The 22,371-nt window shown below is 33.4% G+C and overlaps 1 protein-coding gene across 6 annotated transcripts in view; it reads right to left on the bottom strand.

Annotated features, from left to right (window-relative positions):
* The window catches only part of LOC120769801 (cGMP-dependent protein kinase, isozyme 2 forms cD4/T1/T3A/T3B), a 134,347-nt gene that overhangs the window by 91,119 nt on the left and 20,857 nt on the right, over positions 1-22,371 (bottom strand). The window contains exon 1 of one of the 6 annotated variants that reach the window (XM_040096993.1): positions 9,636-10,326. The exons of the other annotated variants lie outside the window; for them this stretch is intronic. The gene's annotated coding sequence lies outside the window, so the exon portion shown is untranslated. Of the gene's footprint in view, positions 1-9,635; positions 10,327-22,371 lie in introns of those variants that run through there. 6 annotated transcript variants of the gene reach the window in all.

Genomic DNA, 22,371 nt, shown 5'->3' with positions numbered 1-22,371 from the left:
TACAAATTGAATGGCCGGAGTCAAGTCCTTGTATGGAGAACTTTTTTATTTGGCAAGTTAACTTCACGAAATTTGGTATGAATTATTGCCAAAGACAATAGTGCAATCTTTGAAGAAATAGTTATCATTTGATCACTATAGCATATAGCTGCTATACAAACTGACAGATCTAAATCAAGTGTTTGTATGGAAAACTTTTTCATTTGACGACATATCTTCACGAAATTTAGCATTTATTGTTGTTTAAAATAGAATTAAGCAAGTTTCCAAGATTTTGTTAAGATCGGACCACTATAGCATATAGCTGCCATACAAACTAACCGATCTATACCAGGTTAAATATCCTTTTATATCTCTTTATGCTATAAGAAATACACCACTGAAAGGTATTATAGCTTCGGTGCAGTCGAAGTTAATATTTTTATTGTTTTTGTGTTTGTTTTAATTTTTTTATTTAAGCAACACCGAGCGTGAGGAAATGAAAACATCAGCGCTGCGTGTCACTAGTCAAAAGCAGTCAATAGCAGTTTTCGCATAACACTCAACGTGTACGCTCAGCAACAGCAGCATAGGCAACAACAACAAAAGCAGCTAGCAACATACTTGCATGAAAAGAGCAATAACAATCAAAATATACACTTTATTGGCGATTATTAAGCTAAATTGTTTTTACCAAACACATTGTTGTAGTTGTTATTGTTGTGCAGCTTTTGTTATTTATGCTGCTGTTACTGCCGCCATTGCTGCACTGCATTGAGTTAATTTGAGTTGATTCCGAAGTCGTGCAAATATTTTGTTTGTATGTTTGTTTGAGCGTGTGTGTGTGTCTCTCAATGTGTGCGTGCTGCTATTGGTGTACTGGCTATTTATACTGCACGCTTTCGTAGTACCAAATGCTTGCTTTTTGCACTTCATGCCATTTTTTAATAAATTCCCTCATTTTCCTGTTGCGTGCCAAGACGGCAGCTAATAATTATTAGGGTGAGCCATAGAATTTCTTTTGTTTTTTGATAAGTAATTAATTTAAGAAAAAATTAAAAGCTTAGATTTCAAGAAGTACTTCGCAAAAGACACTTTTAAGACGAGAGAATAGTCATATCTCTTTCTCGTATACTCTCTTTGTCACTCGCTTTTACTGTGAGGGTTTCTTTCTAGAATCTAGATTGATAGCATAATTTATTTTTTTCAATTCCAAAAATAAGAAAATTATGAATTATTGCATGTATCTCACAAGAGAGTACTCTCTACTTACTTACTTTCAAGAAGAGAACCCTGAATTATGAAAATAAATATTTCAAATTCTATATGAAATTTTTCTAGAAAGGTTTGGCAAACAAACTCAATTCAAAAGAAATTTGCAGAGTTAAATATTTAACGAATTATAAATGTGCCACCCTAATGTCGGCGTTGACACATTCTGACTTCACAATTTTTGTTTAATTCGTGTGACTGTCATTCTAATAGATTCATTATTATTGCTCGCGGCAGTTGATCTTAAAAAAATCTTCACACAGCGCAAAACAGTTAGGCGAGCACAATTACTCATTGCAAACTCGTATATTTATGCATATGTATGTGTATATGAACATGTGTGTAAAAAAATGGCGACAATTTTTCTAGATTGGTCTGTTAGGTCATTGGTGCCTTGAAGAGAAAATTTCCTATGCTATATTTGTACGGAATTATTGAAAGAACTCACCCGTAGGGTTAACATATATAAATAAATGTATGTATATGTTTGTATAGATAGCGATGAGAAGTATTTGCAGTTATAACAATGATAAATTTTTTATAAATAGCTATCTTCATCAGTCATGTCTGCTTTCTTATTTGCCTTTCATGAGCTGTACTCATTGACGTTGGCTTCGGAATTAAAATATATTTGTTTTTGTAAAGTAGTATTTGTAGTAATGGTACCATGAATTATTCAAATAAATTGTGCTGCTGTATATCGATATATCAATGTGGGCATCTGGTTAGTGGACGCTTCACTTTTGTTTTGGTATTTTTATATACATATTGCTGCTATGGCTAGGTTTGTATATCGGCGGATAACGGAAGTTATAATTGAGATTTTATACAACAAAATTATTGTTTATAAAATAATGTTTCTATTTATGCGCTTAAATATTTATTTCTAAAATTTTCATAATCTATAGCATGCTTTCAGGCGTGAAAATATTTCATGTGAAATAAAATGGAAATTATTTATTTATAGATAGTAATAATAAAAATTTCGAAAAACAGTTCAAAAGTTAAAAAATAGGAGAATATATGAATTAGTTCTTTTCAAAGATTTCAGTTTGTGGTTAATACCCTTTCCTTATACAAGAGATTCCTTACAAAAACTTGATTCCTATCGTTAAGTTTGCATATCGCCCATTCCGAGAAAAAAGAAAGGACGTGTGCAAAATTTCTGATCGATTTCTCAAAACCTAAGGCGCTAGCTCGCGTATATACAGACGCTAGACGGACAGGCAGGAGCATGGCTAAATCGACTCAGTTCATCATGCTGATCATTTATTATAAGTATATTTTAAAAGGTCCCCGACGTTCCATTCTGGGTATTGCAAACTTCGTGGCAATATAAATATATTATGTTCAGGATATAATAAATATATATCGCATGTAATAATTTGATATATTATTACTTTTAACTCCGTTTTATATTATGGAACCGTCTTAGTCGATAAAATTTTATATTTAAGGGCCCTGATGTAGGCAACTCGGCTATAATCGCGTAAGCGCTGTCTAATTGTCTTCGTATTATTTCATTATATCCTATCTATAGTATTCATTCTAAAAAATGTTGAAAGAAATCTTTATAGAAATCCTTGTTCTTGCTTGCTGAGATCCCGCGGCCGACTGTCAGAGAGAGTGGAACAGCTGCTCATTCCCATTCTAATGAAGAGTATTTAGGTAAGTGTGTCGTTTCTAACGAGTTCATCGGCTTTACATTTTCTATTTAAGCTTGGCAGTCTGAAACAAGATCTGATTGAGAGTTCCGACAGACGACTCCACCTCCAACTCTCCCTTGAGCTTCGATCAGTCTGCGAAAAAGTGCACTTTCCACTTCCGGAGTTATGTGCGCTGAGAAGATGGCGCAAGAAATATTCTCCCCGGCGCAGTGGTCCAAGTTATCAGAGATGCAGAGGATGCGAAAGAATTTCGAAATGTTCCACTCTGGGACCCTTAATGTGTCTGGCATCTGGAAGTCTGATAGCAACCGTCGCAGCAGTACATATGTCGTCTAAGTCTACGGGTGCTATATGCAGAATATCGTTAAGTATGTATATTTATTTGATAAGAAACTAAAATGGTCAATAAACTCTTAGTTGGAAATCGAAAGAATGTTTTTTAAAACTACTCAAGCTTAGTTGTCTTAATAATACCAAAATTAATATTTTTTTTTTCAATTATGGCAATAAAAAAAAGTAAACATTTGGCCGCGTTCCCACCACAAAGCCTCTAAAAGCATTTTCTGTAGTTTTTATTACTATTTTTATTTATATTTTGTCTTTCATTGCAAAACTATTTATCTACTTTGCTATCTGCCAATGCTCAAGTGCTGACGAGCAAGCGCTAGTACTTGATTGAAAGACGGTCATAAAGTTAGGCCAATAAATTCCGCAAGAAAATTAGAACCACACAAGTGTTTGGTTGGATGCGCAGGTATATAGATATTAAAATATATATATATATATATATATATATATATTGTGTATATATAATTGAAATAGACAGCGCTGCATACAAATAATTCAAAGAAAGAACATTTGTGCGGAATTCATGGTTGTTTGCTATTTGAAAGAAAAATTTTAACTGCAATATTTTATCGACTATTTACACAACACATCCCATATATCAGTATGTACAGATGTGCGCTTAAATTTACCTATCAAAACACATGTATTTACTCTACGGCAGCGGTTGCAGGTGTGAAATGCGCATTAGTCGCTCATTGCAAATACAAAAATATTTATATTTTATCAAATACATATGCACATCTAAAATAATTTTTTGCAAAATTTCCAAAAAATATATATATGTATATATTTACATAAACTTACTTTCGTGGAAAATTAGCTTACACTTGCTCACTTTTAATGCAATTTATCCTTAATGCACACACACAAACATATCAAAACAATACGCTTCCATTTAATGCCACTATAAGCTTCACTTAACCGGCAGGAAAGTTCAGCTGGCGCACTGGCATTAATTTCACATAAATTTCACTTACTCACATACACTCAACAATTAATTTAACAGCGCATAAATATTAAATAATTATATTTATGTGCAAATGTGTTGATAATTAGGACAGCACTGTAGGACTGGGTCGGCTGCTGCACCGCTTAAAGCCGCGTATTCGCGGCGACTGAATAATTAAGGTAAGATTTTTTATGAAACACGCCACTAAATGACCCGACAGCCATAACGGCATTACAAAGTAAAATCGCAAAAAAGAATTAAATAAAATAAAGACGGCAGGGAATTTTGGTTTTACAAAATATTGCAAACAATAATGCATTGACCTTGAGAGAGAAGACGCCGCGATTTGTATAAACAACTTGTTGCGCTTTTATTAAGCAAATTTATTAAGCACCTATTTAATCGTAAATTTTTAAACATACACGCGCACACATACAAAAGCGCATATTTGCATATTGTCTCGGTGAAGATGCACTTTTGTGCAGGAATGTTGTAATGTGGTGTGCCTTATTGCCACACTCATTGATTTTGGGGTGAGGTTAATGCGAGTCAATGAGAAAGGAATTAAAAATTTCGAAATGAAAATTCAAAATGTTTATTTAAATATAATTAAAAAATATGAAAAAATAATATAAATATAAAAAAATGAAACTTAATAAAAAAAAATTAAATACAAATAAATAGTTTTTGAAAATGCCAAAATTAAAGTTAAATAAAAAAATAAAATAAGTGTTAAAAACTATTAAAAACAAAAATAAAAAAATAAAAAAAATAAAATAAAAATAAAAAAATAACAAAAAAAATTGAAAAAAAAAAATTAAATAAAAAAAAAAAATAACAAAATTAAATTGAAAAAAATTAAATCAAACAAAAACTGCGAATTAAAAATTCAAAATGTCAATGTAAAAATTAAAAAAAAAATATGAAAAAAATTTACATATGTATGTACATGTACATAAAAAAAAATAAAGTTAAAGCAAAATTAAATAAAAAAAGAACATAATTAAAATAAAAAAACTAAAATTAAATAAATAAAAAAGAAATCGAAAAGTGTTAAAAACTATTAAAAACAAGAAATAACGTTAACATTCGATAACACCGAAACTTTAATACGCTTCACAGGTGCACTTCTTATGGCATAAAGACAAAAAGCACTCCAGCTTTGATTCGACGCCGTACCCGTCGGGAGAAAGACCAGGTGGGAAAGGACCTGGCTACACTTGGAATCTCCTTATTGAGTTATTTTACGATTAGACTGGGTTGGGTGCCTGGCCACAGCGGTATTGCAGGAAACTGTAAGGCTGATGAGGACAGGTGCCTCAGCCTCAATAACAGGTAAAAGCTCCGTTGGCTTCTTGAGGCTCACTACTGGACTGTCTTAAAATCTTAATGGCGCATGGTTAATCGTAAAAGGAGTAAGGAACTCTTATTTCTCGGCAAGGTCCTTTCAATGGTTGTAGGAGTTCTAACTGGACACTGTCGGATCAAAATTCAAGCAGTAAGATTGAACATCTAACCGTATTCTAGCTGCTTTAGCTATTTCGAAAAGGATATGATAGAATCATCTCAACACTTCCTCCCCGAATGCCCCGGTTGTCTCAATGCAAAAACAGCTTGGATCTCGTATTTTTCGACATTCAGGTGATAAGGCAGATTTAGAAATAAAACACCTAAGCAGATTCGTTTTAGGTTCAGGGCGTTTTGCCGATAGCTGATAGTCACCTATAGGAGTTTTTCGTATGGCTTCATAAAGGATTGTTTCACTTAGCAGTCTCAGTGTGGTACCCTGCCTTGCTGAGGAATCAGTCTTCTAACCTAACCTATCTCAAAAACAGAGGGACAAAGTCGCTTATATACAGAATATAGAAATATAAATCGACTAAAACCTGGTGAACATTTACATATATAATTTTTAAGGTCCCCAACGACTGCTTCTGGGTGCTACTAACTGTTACTAGATGTTTCTCGCAAACTTAATACACCCGGGTTCACGGTTTAAAAAATATATGACCCGATCTCGACCTTTTTTACAAAGGAGATTAGACAAGCTACATACACACATATATGTGCCAAGTCTTATTCCGCTATCCTCACTGATGTTCGATTTATCTTTTGTAAAGTGAAGGAATTTGATGAAATTTAAAATCGTATGTACAGATAGGAAGTAGGCGTGGTTGGTGTTCGATTCGTTACTTTCAAACTATAAAGAAAGGTTGTAAAAATCATCCAATCACAAATTTCATGCCGAGCAGAATTGCAATTTTAGTAAAAGTTAATGCTAAGGTCATAGTGAAACGAAGATCAAGTAATAATTAAAACAAAGTACACTGAAAGGCCAAAATCGTGAAAATATCTAGTTTTACTATACACAATTGGTTGCTTTCAATAAAAGTATATAAATTATAAATATAAAATAAAGCCTTTGCCTTACAAGCTCAATGTTTTGTAAGCGTTTATGCAAATCTTAACTTGTTTGAGGTTGAAACAAGGTTCCCGTTCTATACCAATATTGTTCCAACCTAACAAGCGCTGAGTAAATAAGAATCCTATAAGGCATGTAGAATAGGAAGATATGATCAGCTGATTTTTTTTATATTTTTCAATTGCCATAAGTATGTACTTATTTTAATTGTCGCATTTTATTGGCAACAATAAATTTTTACAAATAAATTACACAGTAAAATCAACGCCAATTAAAGATAAATATAAAATATAGTGCAGCAACGCGTTAATTGGCAACCACCAATTTGAAAATAGCAAAGTGGCAACAAAACAAACATCGAAAGCAGCAAACTGCGAACAAGGTAGTAAATCAAGAAATTAGCGGGCGATAGACGCTGCAGCGATCGTACGAGCGATAAACATAAATCACCGCCGTTAAAAAGACAGTCGGTGGACGGACAAAAGGCGAAAATAACAAGGCAAATGAAAATCGCCGCACTTGCTGTTGAGTGCAATGCGCACGGCAGTCCCACAAACGCTGGAGTACCCCACTACAGCTCTGTGTGCCTGGCGCTGAGACTGCCACAAACGTCGTGGAACCGCCGTAATCCGACAGTGGCATGTTGCTTTTCACAAGGGATTAAAGTGAATTAAAAGGTTTTTATTGGACGCTTTCATAAAGGCAGCCAACGCCTAACGCCTGTCGGCTGCCGCCTGTTATTGGCTTAAAGTTTTTATTCATTATTAACTGTTAAATACTTTTTTCTTGCAAATAGTAGCGCTTTTTCGCGTGATCGATGGCTTTGCAACACCGCACCACCTGCCGCCTTCCGCCATCCTTCATCGTGTGGATTGCTTAATTTAGTCATTATTTCTGTGCCTTTTCGGGCGCTGTTACGCTTTTCAAGTATATTTAAAAATAGTTAAAATATTGTATAAAAAATTGGGTAGTCACTTATTTAGTTGGTAACTGTGTTGACAGCGCGACACGTTTGATCAGTTAAGCCGCTAAGGCGCGATAGCGTCAAAATGGCAAATGAAATAAGTCTTTAAATGTGTGTTGGGAGCGTTTGGGAGGTGTGAAGCGTGTAGCCCGCCAAGGGGTGTGGCGCGCGGCGGGAATGGCTCATTGCTTTCATGGGTATTTGTGGCATGTGGTCACATGACGGCATGGCGGTGACAATAAAGAGAACATTATGAAATGTACAGTGCAAATACATTAAGCAAAAGGGCAAAAACAACTACAACAACGGATAAGTACAAAAACGATATAAAAATACGAACAAAGAAATAATGAGCAATAAAAGAGATATAAACACTTTGTGGAATATATCGAAGCACTAAATATTTGCAAGTCATTTAAGGTTAAAGTAAATAAGCCTGTGGATGCAATATTTTTATCGGGTGCTTGAACAAGTTTACTGAAATTCTGTAGATAACTTAAGAATATATGAGTACCTTTTCGCTAAACCCTAAGACACAAAGAGTCTATATTGAAACAATTAAAGTGCTGACATCATCGGCGGATATCGAATAGAAATAGAAGGCATATAAAAGGGCTTAATGACAAGTTGTTTCCTGTCAGCTCTTGTTGTTAGAAAAAAAATAGAAATTTTTCCCCATTGGGTTCTTGTCTCCAGGAATCTGTATAAAGGGTTATAAAAGATCTGTCAAATTGGAAAACCTAATCTAAACTAAGCTTGCACAGGGCAAGTTTGTGGAAATTTTACAGGCAACCTGAATATGTTATGTCCATAGAGTGATGGCCTTGTGCGCTGGGTTTGGGACCTGCCACATATAAAGCACCCCCAATGGAAAGAAGAATCCCGGCTATAACCACGTAATCGGTGTTTACACAAATAAAGAAGAAGAATATAAGTGATGGTATCAAATAAGCGCGAAAATTGCAAGGAAAAAATTGTAATTTTTAGTTTACAACCAGTGAGAACAGCTTCATTTTCAAGCACGGGAATATTATTTTATTGTCGTGCTTCTCAACCTAACAGACTTTATGGATTTTTCAAAGCAGTTGTTCAACTTTTATTTGATGGTTATATTATTTATTTTTTTGTTATTTTTTCATTTATTTTTTTTTGTTATTTTTTTATTTATTTCAATTTTTTAACTGATTTATTTGTTTATTTTTTTTTTGATCAATATGAATTAAAAATATATATAACTGGTTATCATATTTGTTCTCCATAATATTATTATCTTTAGACTGATTTGACAGGTTTGACAAGTAAGCATGTTATTTTTATTATCCTATTTTTTTTATACGGCATTAACGTATTTTATAGAAAAACTGATTTTTTCACAATTTCACCAAAATAATGCAGTTTTTTATATACAAAAACAACTTGAGCGATTAATATTTGTAGTCACTGTACATTTAACTTAAATAGTCATACTTTAATTTTTTTGTTTTGTAAAAAAAATTTAATTTTATTATATAAAATTTTAAAATATTTTGTTATTAATTTTTAATTGTTGGTGGTTGATATAAAATTTTGAAAATGTATTTTTTGTAAATTTTAAATTTTTGTTTTTTTAAATATTTTAATATTAAATTTTACTTTTTTTATTATTTTAATATTAAATTTTTACTTTTTATTATTTTACTATAAATTTTTGCTGATATACATTTTTTTTTTTTTAATATTTTATTATTAATTTCTTACTTTTTTTATTGGAAGAAAATTTTTAAAAATGTATTTTTTTATAAAGTTTTCATTTTTTTAATATTATTTTTTACTTTATTGTTGATATAAATTTTTAGAAATTTATTATTTTATAAATTTTTAAATTTTGAGCTTTTTTTTATTATTTCATTATATATTTTTTACTTTTGCTGATATAAATTCTGAAAATGTATTTTTTATGAATTTTCAATTTTAGTTTGTTAATTTAAAATTTTAAAATATACAAATGTTTTTAAATATTTGTTTCTTTAATTTTTAGCAGCAAAACGTGATTACCTTTGCGTTGTGGAGCCCCTTTTTGTCACGCCCGATTGTTTAGTTGGTTTGTTTACGCTTTTGTTTGTTGTTTTTTGTTGTATTTAAACGCTCTGTGCCCGCTACTGCTGCGTTTACGCGCCTTGCATGGGCAAACTAGGAAACACTTCAACTATTTAGTAGGTTTGTAAATAATTTTAAGTTTTTTCTATTTCTTTTTGCTTTTAGATTTTTCTATTTATTTGCATTTACACTTGTTCTGTTGCCAACAATTAACGGTTTAGGCGTGTTACCACGAGCGTTTAGCACTTCCTAAAGTAAACTTTGTTAAGCAAAACTATTGGCAATGCGGCTTTAAGTTAATATTAATAGAGCTTCCATTAAAAGTATGAAATTTTACTTTTTTGCAAAAACTTAACAGACACTTTGAAAATTTTCTGCTTCTTCTTATTTTCCAAATCAACAAATCACTTGTAAGCAAATAAGTAAAGCACAAGAAGCATGCCTGCTCATTATGTACATTAGGTGCACGTAAGTCACAACTAATTACATAAGTACGTAAGCAAATAATTAAGTAAATCGATTGTTGTCTCTTCAACAACTTAAACAAATATGTAATAAGTATTTTTGTTTTGCGCTCGTGACCGTAAACGTTGCGACGGCGCGTTATGAAAATCAATATGAATATGGTATATGGCTCGAGTGAAATATTTAAAAACCGATACGCGCTTGAAGAGTGCTGGAAGCGAACTGTTCGCGCCAGCGCTGGAGATGGGGACGGAGAGCCCATAGCTAGGCGCAAGAACATTGCCAGCGCGCCTCACAACAACACACACATGCACAGCTATTTGTTCGTGGCGCTGTGAAAGTTAACGAAAGCAGGGAGCGAATTCGCGTGTTCATGAACGGCGGGAGCCATTAGCCGCTTCAATTACTCCATCGCGCTTGCTCAATTTCGCAAGGTGCGCTCTTCGCTCGGCCATTTATGCTCAATAAGCAGTGGCTCTTTTCAAAAGAGTCCAGCTTAAGCTCGGGCACTGCTTGCAAAGCTCTGTTTGTAGCTGGTGCCTCACTTTCTCGCTAGCTCACTCACTGCTTTCTGTTTCCTTCCGTTTGTTTTACTTTGCTCGTTATAATTTCAAATATTAATATGAAAGCAGCCGGGAACAGAGTTGCATTATGTGTTTTATTGTCAAGTGGAAATTTTTTTTGCTGTATTTTTTTCTCTCTCTCTGATTTATGCGTTTGCTTCTAAATTATCGATTTTTAATCAAAGTACTTGCAGATTAGTTGATGTTTTACATGTAAGACATTGGTAATTACCTTAGGCACTCGGTGATAGCGGTACTATCGTCACAAAACATTGTATTTGTACTTTGACGGTTCTTATCTGAAGGAGAATTCTTGTTTATTCGGTATTTTTGCAAGTGTCTTCTAGATAAGATTTCGCCAATTATTGAATGTGTGCATTGGAAATATTTATACCAGGAAGGAGAGTATTCTATAATATGAATGTGATTTTCAGTTACGTTTTTAAACTTAAACTTCGTTGGATGGAATATTTATAGATTAATTAGATATGTCTTGGCTAAAAATAAGCGAAAGTGGTAAAATATATGGTGAAGAGGTAACATATGGTAAAAGGAAAGTAGCATGTCTTGTCTTTTCCATCATCGTTTCTCTCCACAGTTGAGTTCAATGAAGTGTCACCATTCGTAATTTCTTCGTTTAAGAATTAACAATATCGGAAAATCCAGACAAATATAATATAGTTTTTTTTTGGCTATAAAATTTTATTGATCTTCAAGTCTCATCTATTCAAAAAAGTTCTCGAAGGAGTCTTTAAATTGCAATAATGACGGAATCGTAAAAGAGAGAGAGAGGCATTACAATATTGACGTAATAGAAAAAGAGAGAGAGAGAGAGAGAGGTACATGTAGTTACAACTAGCATCCAGTGAACTTGTAAACGAGAGAGTGAAAAAAGAGAAAGAGAGAGGGAGAAAGATCTCATTAGAGATCGCATTTATTTGAACTTGTAGGTGTAAGCAATTCCGTTTATTTATTTTATAAGTTCATCCCAAAACTAATAAAAGAAAGTAAATCGGTAGCTTTTTCTAATGAAGCATTTTTTGAAATTAACAGTGATAGTTTGACGGCGCTTTTCGGTCTTACCAGAGCACTTCACAGTAGTTTATGTGGTACGCCATTTGGCGGTAATTCAAAAATATATTTTAAAGTTGATTGACTGACTGACTGTATTCCAATAATCCTAAAGAAAGCCGAACTAAGTCTAAGTTAGGGATCTACTTGCCCGATTTCATTATACTTCGTTTCATGCTTCGAATATGAATGAAATTGAACAACAAATTATTACGGAATACATCATATCTAATGAGGCTGAATGATAAGTTCTCCTCAATAAGCTCTACAGAATTCATAATACCAATCTGTGTGGAAATGGTATACCCCTACTATTTATTCTTTTTTTAACAAAGCTAAAGTCTATTTCTCGGTCGATTATTTTTCGGCAAACAACCTTCTGCCGATCTCACAAAAAAACATAAAATTCTGACAGCGAAAAGTCCATATCTGGCAACTCTCCATACTGCTCTCCTTATGGGCGGTTGCATTAAAAAAAAAATTTTGCATTTTCTACTGCATTATTTGAAGAGCATTCGCGAAATGCATTTTTCTGATATGCACACATACATACAATGCTTCTAAAGCTATGCTTTCATATATAAATACATATGCATATGTATTTCCACGCCAAATACTAGCGATACCAAGCGTTAAATGCAAGCAAGCAAACGTAACAACAAACAGAAAGCTAGCAAATATGAAAAGCTCGGCAAAAAGCTTATTCAGCGAAAGCTGCCAAAACGAGAGCTTTAGCACTTTTCGTTGATCTTAAAGTTTTAATGTGTTTGTATATTTGATTCAGTAAAGCGCTCTCTTTATTCAGCTATTTGTAGATACTATGTGTACGTAAGCTTTTTGATCGCACTGTGCAGCAATGTGAGAATTTGAATTTTTATATAAAAAAGGATTTATTTATAAAATTTACTTGAAGGTTTCAATAAATAAAATGTATAAAAAATGTAATAGAAATAGTATAACAATTATAATTATAATAACTTCAATGTTAAAATATTACAGAAAACGAGCATTCAAAAAAATAATTTGCCTCACATTTTGTATTTCTAACCAAATTTCGTGTGCGGAATCATTGCAAATGTTGGAAAAGGCTTACTGTGATTCAGTTTTATCAAAAAGACAAGTCTGCGAATGATATAAAGTTTACAAAGTTCGTCGAGAGATCGTTGAAGACATGCCTGGTTCTAGACTACTACCTCTACCACTGATGAAAATGTTAAAAATGTGAAGGATATGGTCTTATAAATCGTCAGGCAAGAGTTAGAAAGATGTCAAGAGAATTCGATATCTCTAGCAAGTCCGTTAGAACGATTTTGGTGGTTATTTTGGGTATGAAACCCGTTTCTGCTTGACTCATCCAGAAAAATCTGAATCTTTTTCAAATTCTGATCCCACAGTCATAGATAGCAATATAACTGCTAAAGAGACATGGGTCTATGAGTTTGACATGTAAACAAGTCAACAATCATCGGAATGGAACAAATTTTCAGCCAATCGAAAAGATAAGACAAAATTCCATTCAATAAAGTGCTTCTGAAAAGTGTTTCGAGGACTGGAAAAATCGTTGGCATAACATCTGGCGGATATTATTAGATATAACTCTATGGCTCGTCAGAAGAATTTCGGCCCATCTTTGAAACGTTCTTAGAAAAAGCATTAAATGAGTTAAAAACCACTTAGATAGCTTGGAAAACTACTTGAATTTTGAACTTCGATTCAATTGTACACCAGTTGTTATCAAAACGACGATCTACCGCCTGAAGGTATGCTATGGTTTCATACTTTAAAACTACGTAAGAGAATCAATCATAAATTTTTATTATTAAGAAACAAACATTAATCAACAGAAGGTGGAATAACCTTGTTAACCATGAAAGAATTACAGTCGTCTATAGGTTAAACATAGCCATTGTTGGATATTACCAAGCGAAATATGAGCATGAAATTTCTGTTACTATTAGCAGAAATTTCATGCTCATGTATACCTTTTTATACTCCCAAAATCGCATTGATAAAGGTGTACAAAAATATACGGATGTGTGCAGTGCTAACTTAATTAATATATAGAACTCGAACTTGTACCTTAACTAACAAAACACGTGGTTGGACATATTTAAGGCAATGATAATGGGCTCTTTATAAACTTTAAAGAATGTTTTTCAGGGTTAAAAGCCATCGTTTGCGCGCCAAGGCAATGCTCAAATCTCCACTTACAACAAATTTTGTTCTGAGAGCAGGTTTTTCATTGGTGGGCTTTCTATTAGAATATTATTTTCTGCGGTTGTAAGCTAGAATCTCAAAAGACATTTCTAGAAATCTATTTACAATGATGATACTAAAAAAGTACCATTCTTAAGCTAAGAGTTGTTGCTTAGATAATGTCACGAAAAGCACTCAGTTATAGCATCAAGAGCACAATTTAGACATATCGCTTAGTATCCTTCGAGCAAAAAAATATCCAGTGGAACTGTGCTGAGCCCATAACCTGTTAGAGTGAGCAGAGTAAAACGCGTATTTACTTGGTGACGGTATCAAAAGAAGGAAGTTTATTAATAATGAAGTTATCACCTATTCATAATGACATCTTTCAATAGCATGTCTAAGAAATATACAGGGTGTTTTGTTAGATCATAAATATACAATTTTCTTTTCAACAAAACATTTATATGATTCTTTCTTTAACACCTGATAAACTAGTTATTTGCTTAAAAGTGAGCTCCCAACCAATAGACCCAACAAATTTGCCAAGTCATTTGTGTGCACATAATACTTTAAAAATTTTGCACCTTACATTCAACTAGTAATTTGATTAATTTTATTTAAGCAAACCTCAATAATTTAGTTTGTTTGTCTTTGAATTTTGCCGAGCGCTCAGCGAACAACTGTTTACACTTTTAATTTCGCCATTTCAGGTTGTTATGCCAAGCATTCACTTTTTACTCAAAACATGTTTTCTCTTATCATCTTCCTGCTTTATCGGCAGTCGCTGGAACATTTGAGGTGATAAGCTCCAAAAATAGAAACAACATTTACACACAGCTGTTTTTTGGTAAATATTTGAATGAAAACAAAAACAATATCAAATATTCGAAGAGAAGACAGGAGAGATAAACGCTAGAAATAAATATGCCTCGTTGTAGTTGTTGCTGTTTTGGCGCACGATAACGTGTAGACAATACGGAATCAAGTTGGAAATCTACGTATGGCTGTATGTGTGTGTACTTTGCACAGGTGTACACTTGTGTGCAATAAAATGGCAAAGTCGTTTGACCAATTAAGATTAGTTAGTGTGTTAATTAGATTTGTATAAATATTAGGGAAACGTGTTATGAATAAATCAACATCACATTTATTTTATAATGCCGGCTAATCTATATTTTTTGTCGGTGTGTTAGTGAGTCAGTATGCACTTGACCGTGGGAAAGAGTTCTACAGATACTGATGGCTATAAAAAAGTTGAAAAATGTTTCAGCAGGCATGCGATAGTTCACCAATCTTACCAAGAAACGTTATTACCTATTTTCGAGAGCCTCTTCATGATCATCACTAGTTGTTTTTGAACTATAAAAATCGTTCAACCCTATAAGACAAGTTGAGAATGAAGATCTATAGTACTAATAATCAACTTAAGTGTAGTTTTAGACTCCGGTTTTTATGTCGACGTCTATAGAAGAGAGGTCCCATCATTCAAACAACAAAAACTACCCAAAATTTCTGATATTTCTACTTTCGCAAATTCTGATAATAGCTCAATATGTCTACAAACGTCCCAACATAGCGAGTAGCGTAATCTTGTACTCAATGAACCTTTAGTGGGTTAGCCTATAGATATTCTGATTGACAGTATTATATAACGAAACATGTCGGTTTTTTCGAAGTTGAGTCATTTGTATGACGACATATCACAGAATATTTAAATAATATATTTTTAAGGAGTTTTACAACACATGCGTCAACTATTAATCGAAATATTTATGGAAATGTAACCTGAAATAATCGATTATCAATTAAAATAACTGATTGCTAATCGAAAAACTAAAAAAAAAAATATCTGAAGATTCTTTATTGAAATAGTCGATAAGTTATTAATTGAAATAATCGATTAATAATCGAAATAGCTAACAATTAAATAAATCATCTGATGACAACAGATTTGAGATTGGTCATCTGAAAATAAGGAGTATACCATAATCGATAGACTATTAATCAAAATTTTAATTGAAACAATCGATAAATAATCACAGAATACTTAAGTAATATATTTTTAAAGAGGTTTACAAGTAAGCGAGAATTATTAATCGAAATATTATTAATTGATATTATCGATTATTAATCGAAATATAAACTGAAATAATCGACTACTAATTAAAAAACCCGATTATTAATCGAAAAACTAATAAAATATCTGAAGATATTTTTATTGAAATAGATAAATTATTAATCGAAATATTAATTGAAACCATCGTTAAATAATCGAAATAGCGAAATATAAAACAAAACATCTGACGAGAAGTTTGCGATTGGTGAGCTGAAAAAAAGGCAAATACCATAATTGATAGATTACTTATCGAAATAATCGATAATTATTAATCGAAATATTAACTAAAACAATCGATTAATAATCGAACAATAAAATAAAATACTAATTTTTGGAGAACAAAACAGTAGTCTCTCTGCAATTTTGGTTTCTGCTGTGATGGATACTCGAACCCACAACTCTCTGCATAACCGACACACCTAACAGACTTTACAGCGACAATTTTGCTTCAAATATTTATTTTTCCTCATTGCTGTTATTTTTATGCACGCCTCTGTATATATTTACATAAACACCCGAATTTTCTTTAAAAAATACATATCTACTACGATTACTACTATTTCTATGCACGCCACTGCACTTAAAATCATAAGCACCCATGCTAGTGCTGTGCCAAGCATTTTAGTCGCACGCTTGCTTGCCAATTAATGGCCAAGATCACCGAGTAATTGCGAGCAGCATTCAAAACACCAACTATTCAGTCATTCGGACAGACCGTCAATCAGGCAGTCAAGCAGCCGTGTAATATGTGGCCAAATCACTCAATAATTTTTTCAATTGTGCATTTGAAATGTTATTAAATTGGAATGTGTGTATGTATGACAAGTGTGTGTGCGCATAGAAGTGCTATTGGATTTTGCAAATGCTGTCACTAGCGAGGTGACAGCTTCCGCGCGGTCATAAACACACACCTACACACATAGTAACCAACAGTTCGTCACTCACACAGTCACTCATCTGTCAGGCATATCACAACACTTGACATGTGTGTGGCCACTAACCATACTGGCTGCTGGCGGAGCGACTACCGCCGGCGACCGGCTTTTTTGATCGCCGATCGCATTGCTTTGTTATTAATTCAACCGCTTGGCTGTTGGCAGCGCCTGCCACCCCACCCGAATGTAGTCGTCCGATGAGGCCTCGTGCAATTCTCATTTGCATTTCTATAAAATCTTGCAGCGCCGCTTACAGCCACACTCACCGCTCTCGCTTGTCGCTCCCCTTATCGCATATTTCTCACCTTTTTTCTTATCGTTGCGGCATTTTTTCATTGTTGCATGCAAATTAAATGAAAATTTTCCGTGTCTTTTGTTTTATTGATTTGTTTTATGTGACAATCTGTTATGCAGTCGCATCAAAACAACAACAAATGTGCACTTTATTAATGCAATGATGGAAAAAAGAAGCAAAAAAAATTTATATTTTCAAAAAATATTATTTTTGCTGTTGTTGTTGGCGCGTTGGTGTCTGATAACGCGCTCGGCTGTTATTGAGTAATATTTTCATGGCTTTTACTAATCATTCGTGAGGCAATAAACATGCAAATACATACACAAATCAAGTCTTTAGCAGTAGGTACATATGTATGTATGTATTTATAAGTAGACTATAGCGAAAACAGTTGATCATAAAAGTAATTGTACAGCAGTAATTAATTTATTTTTTGTAATAAATATTTTTATTTATTTTTAGTAGTTTTTTAAGAAATTTTTATATAATTTACAAGAATCCGTGATTTGAGAAGTTTTAGCTTAGACGCTTCAAAAGCTATTTTATTTTTGATAAAACTTATTTTTTGGTGCTTTCTTTTGGAAATTTTGAATGCTAAGTGACAACTTCTAAAATTAAAGTAGATACCAGTATTTTTCCCCTGAAGATATATTTTTCACTGTGTATAATTTCATTTTAACCCATAAATTCAATATTTGTTTTTTTTTTTTGGTTCACCCTAATGTGCATATATCAAAATTTTCGAGAAACGTTCGTCAACTTTTTCGGTAATGAAAAACTTGTTTTGGTCTACCCTAATGTATATACAAATTTTCAATAATTGTTCGACAAAATTTTTTCGATATTGAAAAACATGAAAACGATCGCTTGCGGAACATATTTAAAGCTAAACCTCAGGTATCGAGCATGAAGAAAATTCTTAGAGAAATAAGTATTAAAAGTAGACCAATTTACAAAATTCACTTTTATAAAATTTAGCTTTTACCCGTAAACTAAATATTGGGTAGTCGAAAAAGTCTTTTCGTATTTCTAATCAAACTTCAACGTAGTTTTTTTGTATTTATACTGAACTTTAATGAACCAAATATGTACTATTTTGATCGACCACTTTTTGCAATTTTTCCGCTAGAGACATTATTATATCAGCGCAAAACTTTTCTGGTTTCTCGGCGAAAATTAATTTTTGAAACCACCTTTACTCCATTAAGGGAGTTCTGCATTGACCGAATCACATAGTAGTCCGACGGTGGTTCGAGGTCAGTGATATATGGTGGATACATTAAAACTTCCCAGCCAAGCTCTCCCAGTTTTTGCCGAACCATCAAAGATGTGTGTGGTCTAGCGTTGTCCTGATGGAAAACGAAGCGCTTTCTGTTGATCAGTTTTGGAAGGTTTTTTCGATTGGTTGCTTCAATCTCATCAGTTGCTGACAGTAAAATGTAGAATCAATCGTTCGACCAGGCTGGAGCAGCTAAGAGAGGATGATTCCTTTCCAATCCCACCAAACACTCAGCATAACCTTTCGTGTCGTCAATCGTGGCTTTGCGACCATTTGTTAAGCTTCACCACGCTTGGACCATGATCTTTTTTGCACATTATTGTCGTTTTTGATACACTTTTCGTCTCCTGTTGCCATTCGTTTCAGAAATGGTTCGATTTCATTTCATTCCAGCAAAGAATCACAGATGTTAAGTCGGTTTATTAAATTTTTAACAGACAATTCATGTGGCACCCAAACATCGAGCTTATTGTTGTATGTTAAGTTCCTTAACGATATCAGGCCTGCTTATGTGAGGGCTTTTTCAACGATAAATCAACCAGAATAATCAAATTTCCAGAACGGAAGCGAGTAAACCATTGTTGTGCTACACGAACTAATACAGCATCGCTTCCGTAAACTTCACACGTTTCATTGGTTCCTTGCGTGGCATTATTACCTTATTTATAAAAAAAATTTCAAAATATAGCGAATTTCTTCATTATTTTCACTCATTTTTGAACAGGTATGACACAATGTGATGGGTAGCACTGGAGATATAAGACTGCAACGGCATCTATTGACAAAATACAAAAGACTTTTTTAACTACCCAGTCAAAATTAAAGTAAGAGGAAGAAAATGTGGAATCAGCTTATAACTTTATCTTCAATTGCCCGGCTTTTGCCATACTAAGATTGAAATATCTAGATAGACAAACCTTTGGAGAACCCAGCGAAGTGGCCAAGCTTGACATTTACTGTCTGAATAAAGTTATGGTGAGCTCAAAACGCTTTGCCGATCTAACAGTTGATGTACTTAAAAGAGTTTTTGGGGAACACAGAAGACAAATATTTGTCCAAGTGAGATCCAAAGATTTTCGGATTAATCCTAGGACCTAATTTAACATAATCTGTTTAAAATATATGGTTTCCAATATTTTAATGTACTGTATGTATTATAATATACAAATATCTCAACTTCACATATTTTTTCTAATAAAATTATAATTTCCTTAAATTGAGTACCATTAATTTTGCAAAGTACTGTGGTATGTATGTATGTATGTATATAGCCACACCGTTGTCGCTTACCGGCTAAAAGTTATGAGCACGCTACGCCATGGCGTATCTATCTCAATATGGATTAAGTTATATGGCATAGTGCCATTGTTATTATTGTTATTTAATAAAAACAAAAATATATATTGAAGAGCGGAAAATTTTGTAAAACATTGACTATGAAACTTACATACATATACTGTTGTTTATTCACGATAAATATGTTTTCGCTACACTTAATGTTATATGCTAGTATGACTGTATGTAAGCACATAACATATGTAAGTATATCAAATCTTTTGATGCCCAAAAATTAATTCGCCGACTAATTAAATGTGAGCACAAGCACACAAACAAACAGTTGTGCTTAAATTGATGTATGTACATACATATGTATGCAAATATTTTATGTGTATGTGAGTGTGTTTTTGTAGTGTTCTGTTTACAAGCTAACCGCTAGAAAAACAATGCAAATTTATCTCAGTCATTAGTAGTTGACTTATGGTCGCTGAGGAATGCCCTCCCAAGGTTGCATTGGAGTTAAATTTAAGTATGCCTTCAGTCAGGTCACTGACTGTCTGACTGTGCGGCATAATGATAAGTTTTGTTGATATACACATACAAACATATAGATATTTTTATGATGAGGGTACTTTATGCTTCACATTTATGTATATATCAACATACATACTTATTTATATTCGTATATAGGCGTCTGGAGAGCACATTTTATCTCGAGATGTGGCTATCAATATATATATTTATACTTACATATGTAGATATGTATATACAAACGAAAAAAGTAAGAATTTGTGAATACCTATTTTTGATTAATTTTTTTCCTTATAGGTGTAGACCACGGGTTCCCAAGAATACATATACATATATGGTTTGGTTGGTCGGAAGGAATTCGGAGTACACCACACTTGATTGAAGAAAACTGTCAACATAACTTTGATTTTTCACCTACTTTGACGTGGTTTTCGGCTTCTTCTCACTTCTTGTTTACAGATCGTAAGCAAAGATCCAAGACTCATCGCCAGTAAGAATACGTTTCATGACATCCTGGTATTCGGAAGGCTGTATTTCACAGATCCTTCCTATATTCCAACGATGCTAGAAAGATCGCTGACTGTTGAACGTCGCTTCTCAAGCACCAATTCCTTTATTTTACTGACATGTTGATCATTAGTTGATTTTGAATAATTTGTACCAATCGAAAACACTTGCTCGCGACAAACAATTATCACCGAAGGCCTTTTCGTGTCGTATCGTGTAAACAAGGCTATAAAATACTGCCCTCTCGATTAGTTTAGCTACCAATTTTTAAGAGCATCATTCTAATGAATTACTAATACTAAAGAAACTAAAGCCCCGAAGGAATTCGTAAAAAACGCATCATTAATCTGTCCATCTTAATAGAACTTAGATTATGTGATCGACAAATAGTTTCTGACGGCAGAACTCTTCTTTCAACGAAAGTGCACATTTCGGAGAATTAAATTATCGGAGATGATCAAACAGATTCAAATTTATGCCAGTGATTTCCTATGAAACTCATGCAATATTTGAAATTTCGTTACAAAAGCAAAATATTCAAAGAAATTTTTATTATTGAGTTCGTATATTTAAGTAATTAGTGGCTACATGAAATCACCTTCAGCAAATTGCATAGCGTGTGTCACTAAATTAGTTCCGGGAATCTGTCTTTTTATTTGATTTGTAAGTGCTCCAATTGATGTGTCACGAAAACATGCAATTCGTAAAATATACGGCGAAATTAGCTTTGTCGGAAAAAATTGTTAGAAAATTTATAACAATCTGTCCTACATAGATATTTAAGGGCAACACATGCCAAATCTTCTCATGAATTTTATAGATAAAGCGATCATTTAAAGGCACATATAAAACAGTTGATTATTACTTTTGACTCTCTGCAAAATCACAAAAAAGTCTAACCAGTAGGAAAGCTAATGGTTACTAGTGACGGTCCATAACTTTGGGTTCTCGGCCAGGCGAAAACGAAAAAGCAAACGGGAAATTTGAACAAATAGCTCAACACAGATGGGAATCTTTAACAAAATGCGAAACAGATAGGTCCAAAATATGACAGGACAAGAATAAAGAACTTGTTGAATAGGTTCGGGAAATGTATGTACATACATACCTTAACGGGCATTGGCGATTAGAAGAATACGAGTATAAAATGGGAATGCTCCAGAACAATAATCGCAGTTGCAAACTCAATGTGAGTGAGGAAACGGTTCTATACATGCTCTGCGAGTGCCTAGCTCTTTCACAGCTCCTACGTAGAGCTCTTGAGGTACATCAGGTACTTAGCCTTGAGTATCTATCTACAAAAAGCATATCATTGGAGGACAGCAAACTGAATCACGTTCACGCTTTGCCAACATATGATAAACATAATCGGCCTACTGAGCATACTATGCGCAACACCATCACCCATCTGAAGACCCAGCATTCATTATTGGATAATATTCGACCCAGCAAGCA

The sequence above is a fragment of the Bactrocera tryoni genome, chromosome 2 (genome assembly GCF_016617805.1).
Source record: "Bactrocera tryoni isolate S06 chromosome 2, CSIRO_BtryS06_freeze2, whole genome shotgun sequence".
Classification (NCBI taxonomy): Eukaryota; Metazoa; Arthropoda; class Insecta; order Diptera; family Tephritidae; genus Bactrocera; species Bactrocera tryoni.
The sequence above is the reverse complement of the archived record's forward strand: the minus strand, read 5'-3'. Positions and strand labels throughout refer to the sequence as shown.